Source organism: Podarcis cretensis (assembly GCF_951804945.1).
Source record: "Podarcis cretensis genome assembly, chromosome: 8".
Lineage (NCBI taxonomy): Eukaryota > Metazoa > Chordata > Lepidosauria > Squamata > Lacertidae > Podarcis > Podarcis cretensis.
In genome coordinates, this window is record NC_137177.1 from 78,051,734 (window position 1) to 78,075,403 (window position 23,670).

At 44.2% G+C, this 23,670-nt stretch overlaps 1 protein-coding gene across 2 annotated transcripts in view; it reads right to left on the reverse strand.

Moving 5' to 3' along the window:
• CASZ1 (castor zinc finger 1) overlaps positions 1-23,481 on the reverse strand; it is a 446,064-nt gene extending 422,583 nt beyond the window's left edge. The window contains exons 1-2 of one of the 2 annotated variants that reach the window (XM_079986666.1): positions 23,385-23,481; positions 22,019-22,049 (exon numbers count right to left, since the gene is read on the reverse strand). The gene's annotated coding sequence lies outside the window, so the exon portion shown is untranslated. The remainder of the gene's footprint in view (positions 1-22,018; positions 22,050-23,384) is intronic. The other variant, XM_079986664.1, reaches the window with a different exon arrangement.
• Positions 23,482-23,670: the final 189 nt, after the last annotated feature.

Here is a 23,670-nt window from a genome sequence, read left to right on the forward strand (position 1 = left end):
GCCAACAGCAGTGTTAAGATTTGTGCTCTGTTCTTCCAAGCCTGAGTGGTTCCATCATAAGTTATCCCCTTCCCCCTTTTGCATTTACAAGTTTGTCCCATGAGATGATCCGTATTCTGCCTTGGATATCTCTGTTGCCCAAGGTGCTCAAAGAGAGGAACTGGGGAAGAAGGAGGGAAGGGAAGGGAAGGGAAGGGAGAGGCAGGGAGTTGTGGGTTAAGGAAATAAAGTTGAGAATAAACAGAGAAGAAGGCCAACTTCAGCCATCTCTGTACCTTCTTGACCCTCATCCATTGTGGGGCAAAAGGTCTTTGCCTACAGGAGGAAGAGGGGAAACAACAAAGATGCTGAGTCTGGAGGGAGGTGGGGAGCAGTTGAGGCAAAGGGTGTAATTATTACCCAATAATCACACCTCAACTGAGCAAGGAAAATGTCACTCGGCAGGGCGTGCTAATCTTCCCGCCTCCCCTTCTCTGGCATGTCAGGGATAGAAGCTAGCAGTTACATGGGTTATTAGGGAGGGGGACCTCCAAGGAATTTGTAAATAAGTGATACTTGGAATTCCGTTCTCTAGAATCTCACTCTGTCTTGGGCCACATTTAATAATCTCTTTGTAGCTGGGAAGAGGCAAGCCTAATCATATCCAAGGTCTTTCTCATTAATTCAAATATTTTGTGGGGGCAATGATGAAAGCCAAGGGGTCGTTATTGTAAGCCACCCATAGAACTTTGCTATTGGGTGACAAGTAAGAATGATCTCTTGTCTCCAATGTTAGCCCTACACAGAGTAGACTCACTGAAAATAATTGGCACAACTAATTTAGGCCCACTAATTTTAAAAGGTCTACTCTTGGGTTGGATGTAGCTGAATACAACCAGATTATCAACATCACCATATAGATTTCGTAACTGCAGTTAACCATGAGGTTGCAGGGTGGGTTGCAACAATGTAAAAAACAACATAAAAACAAATTATAATATAAGGTAGATCATTAAAAAATGCTTTGGTGCATGGACTTTGGTGAAGTAAGTACATTTTCAGATCAGCACTGGGTGGAGATTATATCACATTAACTCCAGTGTAACCATGCTGAAAAAGATTCCCTGTACACCACTTAAGCCAGTGTGTTGTAGTGCTCAGAGTGTTGGACAAGGACGTGTCAGGCCAGGATTCGAATCCCCACTCGGCTATAAAGCTCATGAGGTGTGACCATGTGACAGTCACAGCCTCTCAGCCTAACCTGCTTCACAGGGTTGTTGTGGGGGGAGGGGAGGTAAAACAAGGTGGGAAGAGCCATGAACACTACCTTGAGCTCCTTAGAGAAAAACGTGGGATATAAATGCAATAAATAAGTAAATAAATGAATAAGAAAGTGGTGCCTTAATGCTGCAGGCAGTCCTTTAATGGGAGGTGGTCTTGGTTGACCTTCCTAATTCCTCCTACCAGAATATTCAGGTGCTGCTCTTTACAGTGATGAAATTCATATCCTTAAGGAGCAGAATTATGGACATTTCCCCACGAGCAGATCCATTGGCAAGGAGCTATGGATGGGTGATATTGTCAATGCTGGTTTCTCCCAGTTTCTAATTTTTCCAATCTTAAATTCCGTTTGTATTTTTTAAGAAATAAAAAGTCCTTGTGAAAACGAACCAGCATTTTAATGCTACCTTTTCCCTAACATGCACATATTTGTATGAAATTGGTCCTAACATAATGCATTTTTAATATGTTGTTTTCACTAATAGTTACATTTCTAGTGATACTTTGCCCAGGCACCCATATTTTTGTATGCTTTACTTGGCTGGAGAACAGCTCTGCAAAATTCAGAGGTGTGCAAATTTCGAATACAATTTTGCCTATTGCTTTGGGAAGTGTGAATGAGGTGGTTTGTCTTTAACTGCAAACTGAATCAATCTTTCTCTGCCATCCCTACAAAGGGTGCTGCAGCAGAAAATGGGACTTTGCCTAGCTGCAGATCTAACTTAGCCCACAGCTGGCAGCAGATCTCTTTGCTCTGTTCCAGGATATGGACCGCTGCTGCCACTGGTGGAATCTCCACCACCACCACTTAATCACCTTGCAAGGAAGCACCTCAGACTGTTGCTTTACGTGTTAGGTGAGAGGTTGAGTAGGCCTCATGTTCCCAGTGGAGAACATTGTGTGGGAAGCTAGTTTCCTTTTGCACTGGAAACTCGTCCTACTGGGCCAAACCCAGCTCCACCTGGAATGCTGCTTCAACTGAGGGATCGTTCACACTTCCACTAGTCCTGTGCCTAGAAAGCACAGATCCAAGTGGGCTTCTGCTTGAGCTGTGCTTTCTAGACAATGGACCGAGCAGTTTCCCCCTGACCCCACTCCTTTCCCAGGGAAAACCCAATATTTAGTTCTAAATTTGAACAAACATCAATCCTGGAGAAACCTGGGGGGCATGGCAAGCTGCAAAGCTAAATGGCAGCATAATCTTATGTCTCTGAACACAACAGGATAAAAATCACATTGAGACAGACGCTTCAAATGTCCTTATTTTCCAGGGACAGTCCTGAATTCATAGCAGCCTCCCAGCTTCTTATTTGATCCCAGAATGTCCCACTTTTCCTTAGGATGTCCCTATTTTCATGAGAGAAATGTTGGAGGGTATGGAGTTACGCAACCTCCGAGCCAAGGAAATAATTATACAAGCTTTAGAAGACATCTGAAGGCAGCCTTGTATAGCGAATGTTTTTTAATGTTTAATGTTTTATTGTGTTTTTATATATGTTGGAAGTGGCTGGGGCAAGCCAGTCAGATGGGTGGGTAATAATGATGATGATGATGATGATGATGATGATGATGATGATGATAATAATAATAATATTCTCTAACTATTTTCATCAGAGAAATGTTGGAGGGTATGCTAAATGGTGACATGATCTTATCTCTCTGAACATGATGGGGGGAAAATCACTTTGAGGGACAACCATAGGCTGTGGAACATCAGAAATTTTACACACCGGGAACAGTAATGATTCAAGGATTTCAAGGATTTAAAAGCAAGTCTGCAAATTTACTTTTAAAAGAGGCAATTGAAGGCTCAATATCTCAGGACTCAGGCAAGTCCTCAGACACTGATGTGCCTAATGAACATGCACTTGCAAAAGGGCAGGAAAGCGGCAGCAGTTATGGAGGCTGATAGAGACTCAGACGCCTACACAAACTGAATTCGCCAAGCCCAAATGTGTGACTGGACCACCTTGTTGACACCATTTGCGCAGAAATTTGATGACCTTTCTAATCAACTAATCCTAGAGAAAACCCAAATTGTTGTTAGCCCAGACTGAGTTTAAATGAGCGGCTTCCCTGGTGAGGGGCAGAAGCAGCAGGATAAGAGGAAGTGCGGATAAACCCTGAGTCAGCATTTCCTTGTAAACACCTTTGGAGAAAACAAAGGGGGGCAGGAAATACTGGTGCTGTGAACACAACATATCTAAACCAGAAGCTTGTTGTGTATTCCCCACCCAGCTGGGGTCCCTGCTACCACTGTAAGCAGCTCTTCTGGAAAACCTCTTTGCCCGCAATGGTCTTCTTGAACCCAGTTAACAAGGCCCTTTAAAACACACACGCACAACAACAACGCTGTAAGGAGCTAATCAGAGCATCCTTATTAATTTCCACCCCCCTTCCCCACAAGCTAATCACTGCATTAGAAAGATGAATATGTAACGAAGTCGAAACCACAGGAGCTGCGATGGCAGGAGGGGAGATGGATCTCATCGCAGGTGGAAGCCCTCACATTAGAGGGAGCGCAAAGACCCAGTGCGGTTTTCACAGCCACAGGCAAGGGAAACCTCCAGAAAGCTTGACTGTTTTAGAGCTGCAGGAGGTGGAGGTCGCAGTGGGGGGCTTGGCTATACGGGTCTTTTGCCCCTGAGGGTCAGATCGGCCTGCCTCTTGCTCTACTGTGCTTAACGATAGCCAAACGCCACCATCTTGCATTGGCTGGATGTTTCAATGGTTGTGCATTGCGGCCGGCAGGTTGGACCGGACAGCCCTCCACCCCCAAATATGATGCTAGGAGCGTGGCATGTTCCCTGTAGAACCAAGTGTCTGTTTGGAAGAGCAAACAGCTGTAGGGTGGCAATTAACCCGCCACAGTTTTGTGGGAGGAGGCCCCCCCATTCCCTCCCACCGCAACCAGTACTCTGCTGCCCCCTGCGGTGTGTGTCCCATCTCTGCTTGGTTGGTCCAGCCTCTGTCTCCCCAGCGCTGTTATGAACCCTCCAGCACACACGGTTAATTAGGGAAAATATCCTTTCTAACAATTTAAATGATTTTGGCATTTTCAGGAGGGCACATGTAATATTCAAATTACTTCCACTCCGTGCCGCCTTGTCTTTGCTTGGCTCGTCTTCCCAGGTGAATTTGCGGTCTCTGAAATGCTCTAATTTCCCCACACAAGTCATGTCAAATATAATTTTGGTGCAAAGTTGGTAATTATACCTAACATCAGTCTGATGTTAAAAACACTGAAAAATTTAGCAAGAGGAGACGAAAGGAGAGAGACACGCGGCTGAGGCCAGAGAACGAAAGGCGGGTGCAACCCCCCCCCCCGCTTCAGTATTTGTGCTCTTTAATTAATAATAGCATGTTTTCAGGAACCAAAGGAGAGAAAAAATGAAATGAGTTCTCCCGAACTGACTGAAATTTGCTTTTGTCCCAAATATACTTTCTCACTGAGGAATCCGGTTATAAGGTAGAGCCACTGGAAACACTGCAGACAAAAATGCAAGGCCCCAGTGAAGTGTGTGACCACAAACCGTTTTCCCCCTTTGAAGATAAACCTACCCAGTTTTTTGGTGCTTTCTAGAAATCATTTTATGAGGCACTCCCTGAATTTGCTAACATATGCACACACATCTACAAGAAACCTGGTTTAAAAGAATAATAATCTAAGACACCCTCTCTCAAAGAAACATTTTTAGCAGATGTGATGTGACTTTACCCCAAAGAGAGGACTTAACATGCAGAATGAATTATCTAGCTGTCATCCTCAGCCCTCCAGCCCTGGTTTTGCTGTCCCCCAAAGATGTTCTGCCTATTTTTGTAGAGTCCTTAAAAACCTGCCTTCTCTTATTCCTGACATGACCATCCCACGCTCAGATCTGCCTTCCCATCAGGGCGACTGCTTGGATCTCTTTGAATGCTAATCTCTGCCATTTAGAACTGGTCCAGGGTTAAGAATTCCAGGCAAGAGATTCCTTTACTTGGTCAATGTGGAACAATGAATATTGTGGTGTTTAGTTTTGGAGGTAAGCAAGTGAAATTTCCACCCCTGGAGGCAAAAGAGGAAGTTAAAGTCTAAGTAATTGGAATGGAAGAAAAGTGGAAGAGCCTGATAGCTGGCTGCACTATAACCAAAGTGGCTCTATTGCCAGGGCCAGCTCTGTGCAGGGAAGTTGGCTCTTAAAAGGAAATGTATGGCTCTAGCCCCCATAAAGTATGTCTAGCAATGCCCCGGCCCATTCTCACTGCATACACAAGAACAGAGACAATCTTTTGGTTTCCCACAGCTGTTGCAATGATGTGCTGACCTCAACAGAGTCCCTTGGATAGCCACTGTGCAGCAACCACAGAGTTTTCACAATTCCTGTGCTGGGCTTGTTTTGCCAGCTAGCAAATGCCTTCTCTGGGTGGGATTGTGCCTGGGAGACCAGGCTAACAAGGTTCTGCAGTAAGCCTCGTTGAGTCCTGTCAACACCATATCCCAACTGGCGTAATCTAAAACATGCCTGAGACTTAACCCTCCCACCCCAAGAGGATCAAATACAATTGTAAAACACAAGGGTGCTGACAAGGTCTCTGGCAATATGCACTGGATGTAGCTTTAGGGTTGTGTTCCTCACATTCCCACCCGCACCACTTGTGCGCAAGAGAGGAATCTCTGTACATGTCCTTTGTGTACCTCATTTCCCTTTGTCCCCTGCCCCCATTCTACTGAAAAAGTTGTGTTGGGGACACAGCAGTTTCCCAGGAAAACAGGCCCCTGGGTGATTGTCACATAAGTTCATCCAGAAGTTAAAGATCAAGATCACCTGCCGGGATTCACCCAGGCTCAGCAGCAGGAAAGACACTTTTTAACATAAATTTCAATAAATGATGGTTGAAGCCTGCCACCCTTTCTCTTCCCCCACTTCCAGGGACAGGTGGCCACCATAATTGCTTCCTATAGATCCTTCCTGAACTACTGTCTCGTTTGGCTGGTGGTGGAGGTACATGAGGCAAGGAATGACTTTCTGGGCTAGACAGTACCCTCCCTTCTCTAATAGCTTTATTGATAATCTGCCATGCCTTTAAATTACAGGCCTTATCCACAGGCTACCCAAGATTCTCTGTGACATTAAAGTGCTCGCTCCAGCCACAGAATCCTGGCGAACCGGCTGTTTCCAATGCTGTTTCCAGTGTGGTGCAGCAGCTAGAGTAAGACTTGGATATGGAAAACTCAGGACTGAATCCCTGCTCCCCTGCTCAGCTTAGCCTACCACAGGGAGTCTGAAAGGGGCTGCTCTGCAGTTCTTTGAGGAAGGGAAGGACACAGATAACTAAAATTTCAGGCAGCATTGTCCGCACTACACCAGTGTAATGCACCAGGGGAGTCAAAGCAGGCAACTCAGACAGCACGTTCCAGGTTCCCTTCTCCCTGCACCACCAAGGCAGCTCACAGGTTGGAGGTTGCAGTGGCTGCTTCTTCCTTTGCTGCAGCACCACCCTTTGAATGGCCAGAAAGGATAATGGTCTGTGGGACACAGTGACCCAGCAGTGGTTTTTTTATTGACCCTTTATAACTGTTGATCCAGACTTGAACCCTCAGTTGGAGCAACTTGTGCATTGAGTAGCAACACAGACTCACTGGGTAAGAACATAAGAAGAGCCCTGCTGGATCAAGCCAATGGCCCATGAAGTCCAGTATCATCCTCAGAGTGCTCAACCAGATGCCCGTAAGAGAAGCCTGTGTACAGGATCTAAGCACAACAGCCTTCTCTGCACTAGTGATCTCTAGCATATGGCATCTGACATTGAAGGCAGAGCATAGCCTTATCCTCCAGGAATTCTCTTAATCCAAGCTGTTGGCCATCACCATCCGATTCCCAGCCAATCCCGCCTCTGTCCCTTGGTTCCTATTTGCCTGATCTGGTATCCAACCACTTACCCTTCTGTAACCATGCACTTCTAACCCGAGTTCCTGCTGTAGGATCTGACCTCCAGCTTGTCTGGCACTGTGTCACCTGCCTCTGGTACCATTGACCATTGCTGATCTGTGTCAGATATAGACCTTGCTATAGCCAGAAAGCTGGATGGTGTTTCAAGACTTAGCAACCAGTTCAGCACCCCCTTGTTGCGATGGCTCCCAATGGAACTATGGAATTTTAGCCCTATGAAAATCTGGTGTAGGGTCTATGTGGGCAGCTAACATGGTTCTCATTAACCACCCCAAACTACAATTCAGTTCACAGTCTTGATTTTGCAGCTTAACTGAGGGTTAGGGCACATAAGAGACTACCTCTTCTCATGTGAGTTGAACCCTTTATACTGGAGAAGCTCTCCTTCATGTCCCACCAATATGAGAGTTGCATTTGGCAGGAGCACAGGTGAGAGCCTTCTTTTTAGTCCCACTTATTGTCTGCCTTGCCCCTCTCTGGTCATTTTTACCATCTTGCAAAGGCTTTCCTTCCCCATCAGGGATTTGGCTTGCTGAGCTGATTGCTTCTTTGTTGATCCTCTGTTCTCCTTTTTTGTTTTGTTTTTTACATCTGTTCTCCCTCTTGTCTTTCTAAAATTGTGAATTATTTATTTTCTTCTTGTGTCTTATTTTAATATTTATTGTAAGCCCCCTTTGATTGAGTTTTAATGGAAAGATGGGGGTATAAATATTTTTATTAAAATAAAATAAACTCTGTCCCTCTGGGTCCTGTCCATTGCTCCTCTAACAGTTCAATCACATTACCGTAATATTTACTCAGAAGTAAGTCTGATGGAGCCCAGTAGAGATCATACCCAGATAAGTGGGTCCCCCAGAATGTGCTTGACAGGGCACATCTTGAAAACTAAGAAACTATTGCAGGCACCACCAAATGCCCATTTTGAAGAAGGAAAAATTGTGTTTCTCTCGGAAAAAACGGACAACATCTACACAGCCAATAAGATATAGACCCACAAAAGCAGACCCTCACCAAAAAACAGGAAACCCACCCACCAAGCAACAATGACCAAAAAGCAAAATAGTAATTAAACACTGGGCTTTGGCAGGAGCCAGCAAGGTGTCTGAGGGCACCATGGTTCCTACAGATGCCATGCTGGGGACTCTAGGGGTATAGGATCACAGCCTAAAACTCTTATACAAGGATAGCAAATTGCTTTCCGAACACAAGACTACACAGTTCCTGAAGATGGCTTTTTATTGCCTGAAATATTTGGCCTCTTCTGTACTTAGGTCTGGCTGCTGAGCATCCACTCTATCTCTTCAGCTAGGGTGGCGTGACTGGACCACCTTTGACAGACTACTGACACCCTCTTCTGCATCCTCCTCAGTGCTAGCAGATATGTCAAAGTGAAATTGCTGTCTTTCTAAAGCCTCTTCCCTTTTCTCCGCTGCATCCTCCCCACAGCACTCTGTAAAGGCTGCATCTGGTATGAGTCAGGCCTCCCATTTGGTTCCAATCTGCCAGTTTCCTGCTACTGTCCATAATAAAGGGAGACCGACGCTGTGGCTTTCCACGAGTAGAACGGTCTAATTGGTGCCTTGTTGTGTGTGCTGGCGGTGGGGGGCTGGGGGAGGGCTGGAGTTGAAAGTGGAAGAGATAGGATGGGCTCTCTATGGGAGCAGATTTCTCTGCCCAGATTACTCCATGCTCTGTGCATGCATGTAATGATCCTTTCATTCCTTGGCTCCAAACATTTCTACCCCCACCCCTATCAATAGCTCTTCCAGCCTCCTAATTGAATTCTTCCCCAGCTAAGGCAGGTGTTCCTCATTAGGAAGAAGCCAACACATGGATCTAATCTTGGTTTGTACAGAAGAGGCCTTCAGAGGCTTTTGTGGGTGGCTGACCTTGCTGGGGGAGAAAGGCCACCACAGCTACTGTTAACACTGCCAATAAGATCATGGTTACTGGCCCCCCAAATAGGTAACTGGGTAAGAGCAAGGCTGCCCCCCCCCACTGCAACACAACAACCAAAGCTGAAATCCAAATCTCAAGCCAAGGGAAATGAGAAACTAAAAATTCCCAGCTGAGACCAAGCCACAAGACTGAAATTGAGCTTAAATGCACACTGGATTGGCTTGCATCTATCTATCACTTGCTGCCCTCGATTCTCCCATTCATCCCCACAACTCCCTGCCACATTAAGAAATGCTTTCATGGAGCTCAGATTCCAAGTGATGCCCACTTCTATTCTGGATGGCCGCTACAACAGGGTTCCATTTGATGACAGACTCTGCAAAAGTCCTCAGGTGGAGGACATCATATGCTACTTGTTAATCTGTCTTTTGTAAAGCGATCCAAGAGAGTGATTCCTGGAACCTTTGCTAATTCTGGGAAGCAGAATTACTATGGCAGAAAATGGTTCATTTTTGTGTCTGTGACGCTAAGAGATTTGTGACACATAGAGTGGCACTTCATGCTCTGGCTGCAGGAAAGGTTAGAAAGAGAGAGCTAGACAGTATTGCAACAAGTTGTGCCGGAGATTCAGAGGTCTAATGGAAGTTAAGCTAGGTATGCACGAACAGATGATATTTATGAATTCTGACACTCTTTCTTTATGTAATTGCTGCATGCTTGATGTCATGGTTTGTCGTGTGGCAAATTGTAATGGTTGAAATTGTTATGGCCTTTGGTTAATACAATAAACTTTTGATTGACTGACTGATTGATTGATTGATTGACAACTCCTTTGCTTGTTGTCCTCCCCTCTCTTTTTCACCCCACATGGCAAAATGTGTATGTTAAGTGCCTTGAAGAAGGGACCTTTCTGTACCCAGACCCCAAGCTGCGCTTTAAAATAGCACTGTACAGTGTTATATAATAAAATGCAGTGGTGACTAATAGTGATAATATTAGAAATGGTGTATGTGCTTATGGAAGTGGGTGCCGTCTTAAGAGGATGGAGAGGTTGTCAACAGCACTGCCACAGAGGCTGTTGCATGGCACACAATCAGTATTTGTTTGCGCCTCTTTGAAGACAGGAGATGAAAGGAGTGCCCGCCTGGGCTGCCTTTGATTAGCTTCTCATTCTTAACATTGCAGCTGCAATTCTCTTTTCCTTTTCCTTCCAAGTCTCTCTCTCTCTCTCTTTCTCTCGCTCTCTCTCTTCCCCCAAGTGCCACAAAACTCTGCAATCCCCCTTGCTTCTCTGGGGAAGCTCAACTTCAAGGAAATGTAACAGAAAAGGAAGGGTGGATGTAAAGGAGACTGGACAAGATGGGGACCCAACAGAGATTGGTGCCACTTTTGTTTTCAATTCCCCCACCACCCTCCAACCGCAACAGGCCCCAGGAAGGGAGGAAAAATCACTTGTTTCTTCTGCTTTTGAAATGGCAGAGAAAATAGAGCGGGTCCCAAGATTTTTACAAAGCTGTCATAGAGAGAGATCACGTGCATAAGAGCAGAGAGGGATAAGATTCTAGTGTGGTGCACAATTCCTACTATTTCTTTCATTTCCTAGCGAAATGCCAGTTGATATGGAATGTGGAGTTTGTGGAAGGAGAACCTGCATCGCAGGAGGCCTGAAGTGTGCACAACTGTGCATCGTTATGTCTCTCTACGCTCTGCTGAGACACTGAGTGGGGGTTGGGGAGGCAGGCCACCCACATTTAGGAATGGTTGGCAGGTTTTTCCTGTCATCAAAAAGTTGTCTGGTAGGTGTGATTGGTAGCCATCAACCTATAAGGAAGAAAGCAAATGGGTGCCCAAAGGGATGCCGTTGGAGTTGAGGTGGCAGCGCCTACTGTAAACAACAGGTACATGAGCAGACCCTGGTACAGCCAGCTAGAAGTTAAGTTTAGCCTATTACACAGTGCAAAATATTTGGCTCTATAGGAACATAAGAAGCTGCTGAAAGATCCAGGACAGGCAGAAGAAAGCAATCCTCAACACAGTGCATAAACTACGGAATTTATAGTCTTATGCTCTACCGCCTGAACTATTCTCTAGTCCTTCTTATGGGCCCCCCACAGGCATCTGTTTGACCACTGTGAGAATAAAATGCTGGAATAGATGGGTCTTTGGCCTGATCCAGAAGCCAGGTTCATATGTTCTTAGAACTACAGTACAGTGGTACCTCGGGTTAAGAACTTAATTCGTTCTGGAGGTCCGTTCTTAACCTGAGGTACCACTTTAGCTAATGGGGCCTCCCACTGCTGTTGTGCCGCCACCGTGCAATTTCTGTTCTCATCCTGAAGCAAAGTTCTTAATCTGAGGTACTATTTCTGGGTTAGCAGTCTGTAACCTGAAGCATCTGTAACCTGAAGCGTCTGTAACCTGAGGTACCACTCTATGTCAAACTATGGATCCTTTTAGCTCCATGCTGTCTATGCTGCCTGGCAGTGGTTTTCCAGAGTTTCAGACAGGAGTCTTTCTCAGCCTTACTTGGGGATGCTAGAGATTGAACCTCGCAGGCAAAATTTGTGCTCTATTATCACTGTGCTACAGTCCATATGGAGGGGCAATCAATCATGCAGGCCTCTGAATCTGAAATCCGGCTGTTATTGGCAGCTCCCCCCACCCCCAAATAAGTGTGCCTCCGATTGCAGCCCAAGAATGAACAGGGGACCTTTTGCAAAAAACTATGTTAGTTTCCCCTTTCCTATCTCGTCACTGAGGCAGGACCTGGACGCCACATTTTAGCTCATTCCCTTTCCACATGTCACATCTGGCGAATGTAAAAAAGGAGAGGGGGGGAACCCAGTCCCACATGTTTTGATTGAAGCCTTTTTTCTTCAAAAATGCCAACATTAAAGGAAGGTTTTTGCTTTGTAAAACTGAAACTGTAAAATGGCTCCGTAACCCAATCTGGGAGATTAAAGGAACCACATGAAAAAGGGGCTAAATAGCTGGACATTTACTTCCGACACAGAACTTTGAAAGGAACATGTGCCTCCCAGGAGCCTGCTGTTGAGAAAGGGGACCTTTCACGAACATCTCCATCTCTTGGGTTTTTTTGTGGAACTAAGGAAATGTATTTGGGATCCATCTATGTATTTCTATATATAGATGTATATGCCTTTGTTCATGCTTGTCCCAAGGAGACTTTCAGACAACCTAGGCCACAGACACCAGATGAAATTATCAAATTAGGCCTACGGCTTTCTAGCTATATGAGAAGATAACTGCCTTGGGAAATGTGTTTAGAAAAGTACCACAGAAATATAACTGCCCATCATTATGACAGGTAATGGGTGCTGGACAAAGGGCTGCGTACTGCAAAGACCCAGGGATCATAGAGCAACATGTCTGCCCCCACCCCCACACTTATGTCCTGATACATCCCTGCCTGTACCTGGAACTAGTGCATGGCTTCCCTCAAAGAATCCTTGAACAGTGATTTACCCCTCAGAGCTACAGTTCCCAGAATTCTTCGGGGGGACCAATGTGCTTTCAACATATGGAATGGATGTAACCTAAGAGTTATGCTGGATCAGACCAAATGTCCATCTATGGCAGCACTGTTCCAGGGCAGCCCCAAGACATTTTGGTACCTGAGGCAAACCACAAAATGATGCTCCCATCCCACCAGAGAAGAAGCGACAAGTGAAGATCTATGTTAGGAAAAAGTGGGGAATAAAAATCTACCGGTACATTGGGATCTGATGCTCCTCTGGATCCTGCTGCCTGAGGCAGTCACCTCATCTTGCCTCATGGGTAGGCTGTCCCTGTTCTGATCTCAACAGTGGCCAGACAGATGGAAGCCCACAAGCAGGATATGAGTGACTGGCATGCTTGGAACGGCCTCACAGAACAGCTGTGTGATGTCACTCTCTTGCTTCCTACAGGTCCCTCCTCAAAACCCACCTTTTCCATGAAATGAAGCAAAGTGAGCAAATGAAACCAACAGGTATCCTCTGCTTACTCCTGCCTTCACTTTTCTCTCCTGTTGTTTCTCCTGAACCTAATGTTAAATTGTAAGCTTCTCAAGATAGGGCCCTGTCTTCTTGTATTCTGTAAATGCCATTGCACATAGATGGCACTGAGGCGGTCACATCCAAACAACATGTATCAAGCATTATTATATGGAGAATCCTTGGAGGAACTGTAGTTTTTTTAAGAATGCTGGGAATTGTAGCTCTGTGCGGTTAGACCCTTAACAAACTACAGTTCCCAGGCTTCTTTTAGAGGAAGCCATAACTGATAAAGTGGTATGTGAGTGCTTTATATGCATGGTGTGGATCTGACCTTAGTGCCTCCAGACTGTCACTATTTTGCAGGAGGGATTTAAGCAAAGTGAAGTGGATTCGAGTGCTTAAAAAACAACAACCAGCCACTAGGTTTTTTTGCAATAGGGAAAGTATTGGGGAGATGCACTTAAAAGTGTGGGATGAATGAATGATTAATGAACAAATGAAGATGTGTAAACATGGCACAAGCAAATCAAGATGATGAATGCTCTTTGTCATATAACTGCCCTGTAAACAAATCAGAATGAATGCTCAATAAAGCTCAGACATAATCTAACAACTGTGTAAGCTTTGTGCAAACAAATCAGGATGTATGCTGAATAAGCAGGCCCACTATATTCATAATATCTCAGGCAAAAGTAGGCTTAGCCATCCAGTATCAGGCAACAATATTCATTCATGCCAGCAGCCTATACAAGAGGAAAAGAAGTAGCAGTATCTAGTGACAGAAACAGTTAGAAGATAAACCAGTCATATTGGAACCAGTTTCCCAGTGTGAAATTAACTGGCTACAGTATAACAAGAAATTGCTTTGGAACAGTAGCTAATGTTAAGGAGCTATTAGCGGACCCAGTTGGGAAGCTGGCGGCTTTGGGGAAATCTATGTGCGGAGGTCCCCCAGCCCATGTATATGCTGCCCCCACACATAGGATTCAGCTCTCAGCATATGTTGGGAAGTGGCAAGCAAATGGTGCTTTCCAGTGCAGGTTGAAAGCAGAATCCTATATGCTTGGTGGTAGATGCACGTCCATTACCAGCTTGCTTGTGGGGTGGGGGGAGACACTAAAGGGAGGCATTCCAGGTCCCCAGTCCCCTTGGCCAACAGATGCCAGCCTTTCAAATAAATCCACAAATACTTTTGCTATCCTACCTGGGCATATGCAGTGATGCAACTTATTTGAAACTAAATTATGTTACCATGTTCTGGCACCCATCTGCCTGAAACAAACAAAGTCCCTTCCACTTTACAAAACTCCCCTGTTGTTCAGCTGCTGGAAAGAACTAACATTCTTAGTTGTTACTAGTGGCTATCTGCAAGCCTGGAATAAACCCTTAATGTCTTTCCATGCCGGAAAACGAGGCAATTCCAGATATGGGGGAAGGAAGCCATTTTCTGTGTTAGAGAGTGTCCATTTTCTGAGTCAGAGATGTGAGTTGGATTAGGTGTGTTAGTGCTTGAGTCAGCTCTTGGAGGAATACTTGGGTCTTGATCCAAGCTGCAAAGTATCACTATTGCATAAATAGTTTGGCACTGGGTTTTTTGCCACTAAAGCTTCATTACAGTACTCTCTTTCTCACCCTCATAAATTTCAGTGTCCTCTAGTGTCTCCCAGCAATCACTTGATCTAATATTAGGATATAAAAGAAATGCAGAGTGATTTTAAGAGACTTATTAAAATACAATTAGCTGTGTGCATGACTTAAGCAGCAAAATCATTTTCGCTTTTGAAAAAGGAAAAAAAAGAATAAGTAAAAAAACAAAAACAAAACCCACAAGCTGATTGTGTTGAAAGCCATGCACCTTTCAGAGATAATAAAACTGCCAATCAAGGACATTTTCAAATATGGAAATGTTCATCCTTATGTTTTATGGCCCCCTCAGTGAACATTAAAACTTATTATGAAGCTCTCAAAGCAGCAGCAGCAACCCCCTAAATCTGCATTCATAACTACCACAATAATATTCATTTTCTACGAGAGCCAACAGCGTCCCAGTTTCGACTGATATTACCCCCATGATCCTTCCAAAGGACAGTCCTCTGAGATTTGACCCTGTTGGCACGAAAAGCATGTGTGGCGGGTGCTATTTTGGAAAAGAAAATGGCATTCTATGTTTTGCCATATAAAAACTTTGGATTAGTAAAAGATAACAAACTACTCCTTCCTCAATATCAGTATTAAAAGGAATTTCCTCCAGCAGTGGAGTCATACAACAGTTAACACTGCCCCCTCATGTCCAAAGTGAGAATCCCACAGATTTGTGAAGGGATCAAAGGACCAAGAGAGACTTGGAGCACAATCCTATGCACACATACTCAAAAGTAAGTCTCATTGAACTCAGTGAGGTTTACGTAGCTGTAGGCAGATAAAGCTATCAGTAGTTAGTAGTCATTATGGCTAAATGTCCTGCCTCTAAGAGCAGAGGCAGCTTACCTCTGAATCAGAAGAGTCATCTTCTCTTTTTAAAATAATATTTTAATTAAATTTTCAACAGAAATAACAAAAACAAACAAACAAACAACCACAACCACAACAACCACAAACAAAGAAAAATATACACAAAAGCGATATCAAATCCATAAAATGGGATTCTCCGAATCCCTTGACTTCCCTCACTCCCCCTCCCCTGGTTCCTTAAATTTCTTTTTCAACTGCATATCATTTCTACTGCAAATTATTTTCCTACCTCAACTTTCCTGTATTATTTCCAAAATCCTTAAAATTCTGCCAATGTATTAACCTGTTTTACAATACTTTTGTAAATACATAATAAACATTTCCCATTCTTAAGAGGAGCCCTCTTCCCAAGATGATTGAGGGAGCCTGATTCAACGTCCTCACATTGTGCAGTATCCTGATGCCACAAGGAGCCAAGAGGTGGAGCCAATCACCCTCTGAACATTGAGGGGGCCCGGCTTCCTAAAAAAGGGGGATGTCAAGAGTAGCTTGGCCCCTAGGAGCTGGTGCGTATGCTCTAAATAACACAGATTGAGAAACAGCGAGAAAGGGCTATTGTCCTCATGTCGACTATGGGGTCAACTTGGTTGGTAGACATGAGAGACAAGCCCTTTCCTGTGGTGGCCCCCACAATATACAATTCTTTCCCCTTGCAGTGCTCAAGAGCTCTATGTTGTGCATTTTTACATGGGTTTCAAAATCCCAACTATTTAGGACAGCTATTTCTAACTAAGGCTTAAAGGTAAAGGGACCCCTGACCGTTAGGTCCAGTCGTGGACAACTCTGGGGTTGCGGCGCTCATCTTGCTTTATTGGCCGAGGGAGCCGGTGTACAGCTTCCTGGTCATGTGGCTTTAAAAGAGGATTACACAAAACCATGGAGGACATGGCTATCAATGGCCACTAGTCACAATGGCTGCATTCCATCTCCACTGTCACAGGCATCATGCCTCTGAAGACCAGTTGCTGAGAAGTGTAGTTGGACAGAGTGCTGTTGCGCTCATGCCCAGCTTGCAGGCTTCCCATAGGTATCTGGTTGGCCATCATGGGAACACGATGCTCAACTAGATGGGCCACTGGCCTGATCCTGCAGGTTCATCTTAAGTTCTTATGCCTCTTAGAGACCTCATCATTTACAGTTTGTGCAGAGAGGTGAGCTATCCAGGAACTACCAATAAATCTCCTCAGACAACTCAAGGACTGAAGCATGAAACAACGTAGTACAGGGTGATATCACCTGGTCCCTTTTTACAAGTATATTCCCCCCCCCCCCCCCCGCTCCATGCTGAGTCAAATGCCAGGAATTAGCAACTTGAATGGAATGCATTATAAACAAAACATGCATTGGGTAAAGCCAAAGAGGATATGTTCATTTTTAATGAGGGATGGTATATCATAATGGCTAAGAAGTTGAGCTATGACTCCAGAAGTTATTGGTTCAAATGTTGTCTCTGCCGCCAACTTGCTAGGGAACCATGGGCAAGTCATTCCCATCTCAGCCTCAGCTTACCCTCCACTGTATGGGTTTCCACTGAGTAGGCTTTCCTCCTGTCCTACTCCCCAGGGCTTGCCATTTTGGGATGCAATAAGGCACCATTTTCTGTTCTGCCCTGTAATTATCACATGCAGCACTGTTTCCATTCTGCTGCAGTTCATCTTCTACCCAAAACGTCATTTGTTTCACTGTTTCCAACATCCTGATTACCATGGGGCTATATCCAACGAAATCTTCCTCAGAGCAGACCGATTGTAATTAATGAACTTAAGTTAGACATACCCATTAATTTCAACGAGTCTACTCTGAGTAGGTCTAACACTGGATACCACCCATTGGTCCTATACTTTTGCCCCTTTCGCTTTCTTGCCTCCTATGCTTCTCCTCCACATCCAATTCAGGGGTGGTGATGGGATTGGCCAAAATGCACTTGGTAGGCCCACCTCTTTGCCACTGTCACCACTGCCCATTCATTTGCCCTCTCCCTTTGGGCTGATTCTAAATCAGCACCACTGCCCTAAAAAGAGGCCAAGGCAAGAACTGCTTTCTAGATGCTTTTGCTTGCATATTTGGAGAGGGCAGCAAACACAGAGAAAGGTAGATCGGGGGTCAGCAGTAGGGCCACTTGGTTGGGTATGGGCTTCAACAGGTACCCAACAATGTCAACCTCTGAGGCTAGTGCTGCCTGCTATGATAGCCAAATGAAACATCCATCTTCAGAGCCGGTATATCTCAGACCTACAAGCTGCAAAGCCAGCAGTTGCCTTGTGCTGACAGTCATTCTGAATGAAGTCCCCCAAATGCTGATTCCTCTTTCTGCATTGAGGAAACATTTCTCTTACTGTGTGAATAGCTTATCTGAAGTCCTGGCAAATCATATTATCGACAATTGCCCTGCAGGGGTCAGGCTTGCTCTTTGTATGCATGCTGTCTCTTTACAGCTCTTTTATGCTTGGCTTGGGGAGAGATGGGGGTTAGAAGCAACAACTCTGCTCCTCAAAGAGACTGTGGACCATCATCCCACATAAAAAAGAGAAGGTAATGGCTTCTGTAATTTGATTCTAAGGAAGAAGCTGAAATTACCTCCTCACAATAGGTGCATGGGGAATGGTGGGGAACATAACTGTTTACTATCCAGGACTATCTAACTTGGGAAGAATTATAGACAAGGTTCTCAGGCAAAATGACTTTATAGCAGCAATGAACACTCTCCATGGCTGTTGGGCATTTTTAAAAAGATGTAGCTCTCATGGCTATCATGTACTTTGGTTTTATTTTTAAACTCAGTGGTCTTGAGTGCCTGCTAGGGATGAGGTGCACATGCTAACTCATTTCTAAAAAGAAGAGATGTTAGGGGTCATTCTTTGGCTACCTGGTCACCTCCTCTGGAAGTTCTACCCTTGTAGCCAGCCCCCAGATGTGGAGCGCGCTGAGAGGAGAGTGAAAGATACTCTGTATGTGTTCAGAAGAACTCTATAACTTGTCATTTCAAAGGAGATGTTTAATTCTGGAAGTATCATACTGGGGCTATGTCAATGTTTATGAACACAATGAGTGTAAACATTTCTGTGTGACCCTTGTTTGATCTCCTGATGTTGAGCTGATGATGTTTCCAGACATTTCAGGGTTTGCATAGACTTGCCAGTGTGGGGCTTGTGTACTGACAGCTGTGTTGTGCTTGGTGACGCAAAGACTCTTCACCCAAGCCAGATTTTGTCCATGTACTAAAGGACTGTTAGGGGACGGTCTTCATCCATATACAATCACTCCCCACCTACTGACTATGCTCAGGGCCACTGTCATGAACTGACAGGACACTGAGGAAGGGGAAGAGGATCCTGGCGAAGGGTGTAGCCATGATTGGTACACCCTGAGACAAGCTAAAGATGTGGAAGGGCAGGTTGGGGACTTAGGAGGTACTCACAGGGCATCAGAAGATGTTGCAGCAGCAACAACTTACAGTTCAGGGGAGAGAGGAACATCACCAGAAGCAGAGGTGCTCCCAAGTCTGGAATCATAGAGATCTCTGAGACATCAGGAACAGTGGAAATGAACTCCAGAAGACTGATGCAGGCAAGAGAATGCAGTCCAGCTCACTAGTGGACCAAGTAGAGATCATAGGGCCTGTTAGGTCTGAAGAAGTTTTGTGGTCACTCAGCCAGATTAAGCTTAGGGCAGGTGAGGATCACATGCTTCATCAAGTGGCAAGGCAGAGTTGCTCAGCTGGAGCAAACTCATTTGCAGCAATCAAGATTGGAAGCAAGCCAGAGACTCTGTCTGCTCAACTTTCTCCGTTGATGTACCACAGCTTGGCTGTTTTGGGAACTCCACTGGACTTCAGGACTGACCCCAGGTGTTCCAACCCTGGATCTTCTGTAGAGGTGGAAATCTGACGCTGCAGATTGACTGAACCTTGCTCATTGTATTGGACCTGGACTGGTATTTTATCATTTGGATAGTCTCACTACTCTCTAGTGTTGCCTTTGGGACTGTGTGCACTATCAGGACTTACCATAACTCTGGATATGTTGGGGCTCAGGACATCCACCTGATGAACTGCTTCTGGGCATTTCTGGTCGGCAGTTGAAGTTGAAGGGAGAGAGAAGATGCTGCCACAAACCCTTGCTGTCTGGGTAACTTATGGAACTCACCCCACTGCAGATTCCAGCCAAGCCTTCACTGCAGTGTTGTTCTTGGATAGGTAGTGGGGATTAGGACTGAACACCCACAGTAATGACTATAAGAAAGTTAGGAAACTAGTATAACAGGGTGGGGAACATCTGGCTTGTGGGCTTAACTAGGTCCACAAGGTCTCCTCATTTGACCCACCAAGGCCATTTTGGTCAAGCCACACCCACCTACCCTACACCTGATATCATACATGACATCTGGGGTGGGGCAGGTATGGCTAGGTCAAAAGGGGGATTGCAGCCATTGCCATTCACCTGCAAACATTTTACAATGTTGTGTGGACAAGGAACCAAGGTTCCTTGGTGGCTCATCAGTGTTCCAGCACAAAGAACAGCCTCTTGTATGAGAGAAAACCCAACAACAACACAGGGCTCCATCCAGACCATTTAAAAAGTCTCTAATAATCATTGTTTACCACTTGGACAACACTCACCCTTCCCCCTTTACAGGGAAAACTAAGAGACATTTATTCCTGGCCTCTTTGTTGATGTTGCTGCTGCTGTGAGTCCCTGAGTGCAAATGACTTTCTGCTTTTAATGAGAAAACAGCTGCGCTGGAGCAGCTCTGCTGTTGCTCTCCTGCTGTGGTAATTGCCAGCTCTTATATGTTATTTAGACTGGGATCTTTTAGCTGCTTATATCTTGCTGTGCTGAGGGAGCTAATGGCTGAAGAAGAGTGTGTGCTTGCAGCAGTCCTAGTGAGGACTGTTTTCTGCCTCCACACCTCATGCACACCGACCCCTGCACCGCCTGAGTCATTCACTTAGTCTGCAGTAGGTAATCTTAATGTTTATCTAAAATTTTATGTAAACTGCTTTAACTAACTAACTAGAGAAAGGAGGAGGAACTTTGAATGTTGGTAGTTCCTTTTTGGATTTTGGGTAGGTCAGACACAGAAAAGAGTGCAGCGCAGGAGAGGCTAGATGTTAAAAGTGAGCAGAGCTACATCCTAGAAGCCCCAAGGGTATGACCTTTTTCATCTCCACATTCCACAGGCTATAATCATTTTATTAGTGAACCCTTGGAAAGGTGTTATCTCTACTTCATATGTGAGAAAAACTAAGAGTGAACTGAAGAGTCAAATATGCCACTCTAGGAAGTTACCTGTAGCTAACCTCTTTAGCGCAAAGCTATATTAAGATGCCCATTAGAGCTCCTTTGCCACTCCAATGTAACCTTTATGAGGGCTGGTGGCTAATCATTACACTGTGCTTGCTTGCCCACACGGGCACATTTAACCTGGGGCAACAAATTATTATTGAAGTGTGTTATGTACTGTGCTGACGGGTGTACTTAGCTGAGCACACTTGGCGGCTACAAGTGCTGCTTTTGTTTATACCCAGGGGACACTCTCTGAACTCTCTCCATGGCATGAGGGTAAGCTGGCAAAGCACATATTTGTGTGCCCAGCAGTGCTGTTAGGCCGAGAGAATTAGTTTGTCTTAATTGCTCAGCTTAAAATGGTAGGTTGAGGATATGGCAAAGAAGAAAGCAATGCTAATGCGGAACAATTGTTAAAAGAACTCAAAAGTCGAGCTCAGTGTGGACTTGTGAAAAAGTGTCAGTTTTAGATTGTAGCTTTTGCAGAAATTATTAAAATGACTTGACAGCAGCAATTGGAATCTCGAGGAATGCAGAAAACATTTTTCAAAAGAACAGTGGGGGTTTGCATTTCAAACCTTTAACAACTGATCCTCTTGAAGCTGCCCAGCTAGTTGTTGCTCAATATTGGAAGGACTCAAAGAGTGCTATGCTAGTTTTGCAAGTCGCTTTCGTGGAAAAATTAGCATATAAACTATGCCTGGCTAAGGAACAAAATATAAAGATTCTTTCGTAGCAGACTGACACTCTTTTATTGTTTATGCAAGCAAGCAAACACGAAAACAACTAGCAATATGCACAACTTTCTGGCTGTGTTAAACATTGTGGACTTGAATATTGATACTTTCTGATGGGCTGTGCTGACAGATTCATGTTTTTGGTTTGTCTTTTATTTTACTTTAGACTCCCCCTTTGTCTCCTCTTTGAGATGAGGAGGGGATTGTTTTGTAGTATTAAAACTGTTAATAAAAACCCCCCTCTAAAGTTTAAAATCAGTACAAAACATGAATTGCCATGCAGTGTGTGTGCACATTTGAAGCCAAACTATTGTTGAGTCCCCCCCCCCCCCCCGCTTTCTGTTGTTATTTAAGTACAGACTAGAAGAAGCTGAAATGCACTGAGTGCCTGCTACCTTTTGGCAAGAAGTGTGACATGTGTGAAACCTTTTCTTCTGAAAGCCAATTTTCTTATCCAGGTTATAAACCTCCCTTATTTGATAATAATGAAGCCAATCTCGTACTTTATTTTTTAGTTTGTCAAAACTCTGCAGTTTTAATCTATCTCCTTCTTGCTCCAAAATTTCCCAATATTTCGGCCAATTTGCCTCCATATTGAGTTTTTTCAGAGCCTTAGCTTCCATTGGTGACAACCACCATGGAGTTTTATTTTCAAGCAAGTCCGTATATCTTATATCTTGGCTTTCAGGTGGAAAAATCAAAATTGGAAACAGAATTGTTAGATCCTAAAACTAAGAATTTGTCAAGAATGTATAACTTGCTGTTGAAATGGAACACACAGGATGAAATGGTTAAATCTGTTATGATCAAATGGGCACAAGATGTTGGACATAACATTATGATGGCTGACTGGGAAAAGTTATGGACCACAGGTATGAAGTTTACGGCATGTAATGCCTTAAGAGAGAATATAATGAAAATGATTTACAGGTGGTACTTGACACCAGTCAAGCTCGCAAAAAAATATAATTTGCCCGATAACAAATGTTGGAAATGTAAAGAGATTGAAGGTACATTCTTTCACCTTTGGTGGACATGCCCAAAGATTAAGACCTACTGGGAGATGATCTATAATGAAATGAAAAAGGTATTTAAATATACCTTCCAGAAGAAACCAGAGGCCTTTCTCTTGGGCATGGTCGGCCAATTGGTGCGAAAGGAGGATAGAACTTTTTTTATGTACGCCACAACAGCAGCAAGAATACTCATCGCAAAGTATTGGAAAACTCAAGATCTACCCACCAGGGAAGAATGGCAGATGAAGGTGGTGGAATACATGGAACTGGCTGAGATGACTGGCAGAATCCGGGACCAAGGAGAAGAGTCTGTGGAAGAAGACTGGGAAAAATTTAAAGTTTATCTTCAAAAATATTGCAGAATTAAGGATTGTTAGAAAGATGTTGGGAAAAGAAAATTATGTGGTTTTAGCAGAAATGACATAAAGGATTAAGTAAAAACGAATTGGTGAAAGAGAGCATGTAAGATTATAGTATAATAAGACAAATTACTAAGATTAAAACAAGGTTGCAAGGATTTGCTGAAATAACAATTTGAATTAGAATACAAAAATGGGAGGTGTGAGGAGGTCAAGGAAATAAGTGAATGTAAGTAAGTGATGCATAGGTTTGACTTGTTCTTTTATCCTTTTTTCTTTTTTCTGTTTTTTGATGGTGTATTGTTTTTTTTCTTTTTTCTTTATTTTGATTGTTATTTAATCTTTAAAACCTTAATAAAAATTTATTAAAAAAAAAAGAAAGAAACCTTTTCTTCTGAAGTGTTGTTATTTGGCTCTCTAAAGTGGTCCTCTCACTGCCAGGTCCTCTCACTACCATCTTCCTTAGACGGAGGTTGCTTGGTCACATGCTGTGGAAAAAGCGGGAGGAATCTTTTAAGAACAAGATTTGATGTGTATGTGTGAAACTCGCCCACAGTGGCAACAAAGTTTTGCAAAAATTTACAATTTGAGCTTCTACATGGACAGCTCACCCCCTCCCCTTCCCCCTTTTCAAAGCAAAGACTTCAGAGCTTTGGAACCCAATTATAAAGA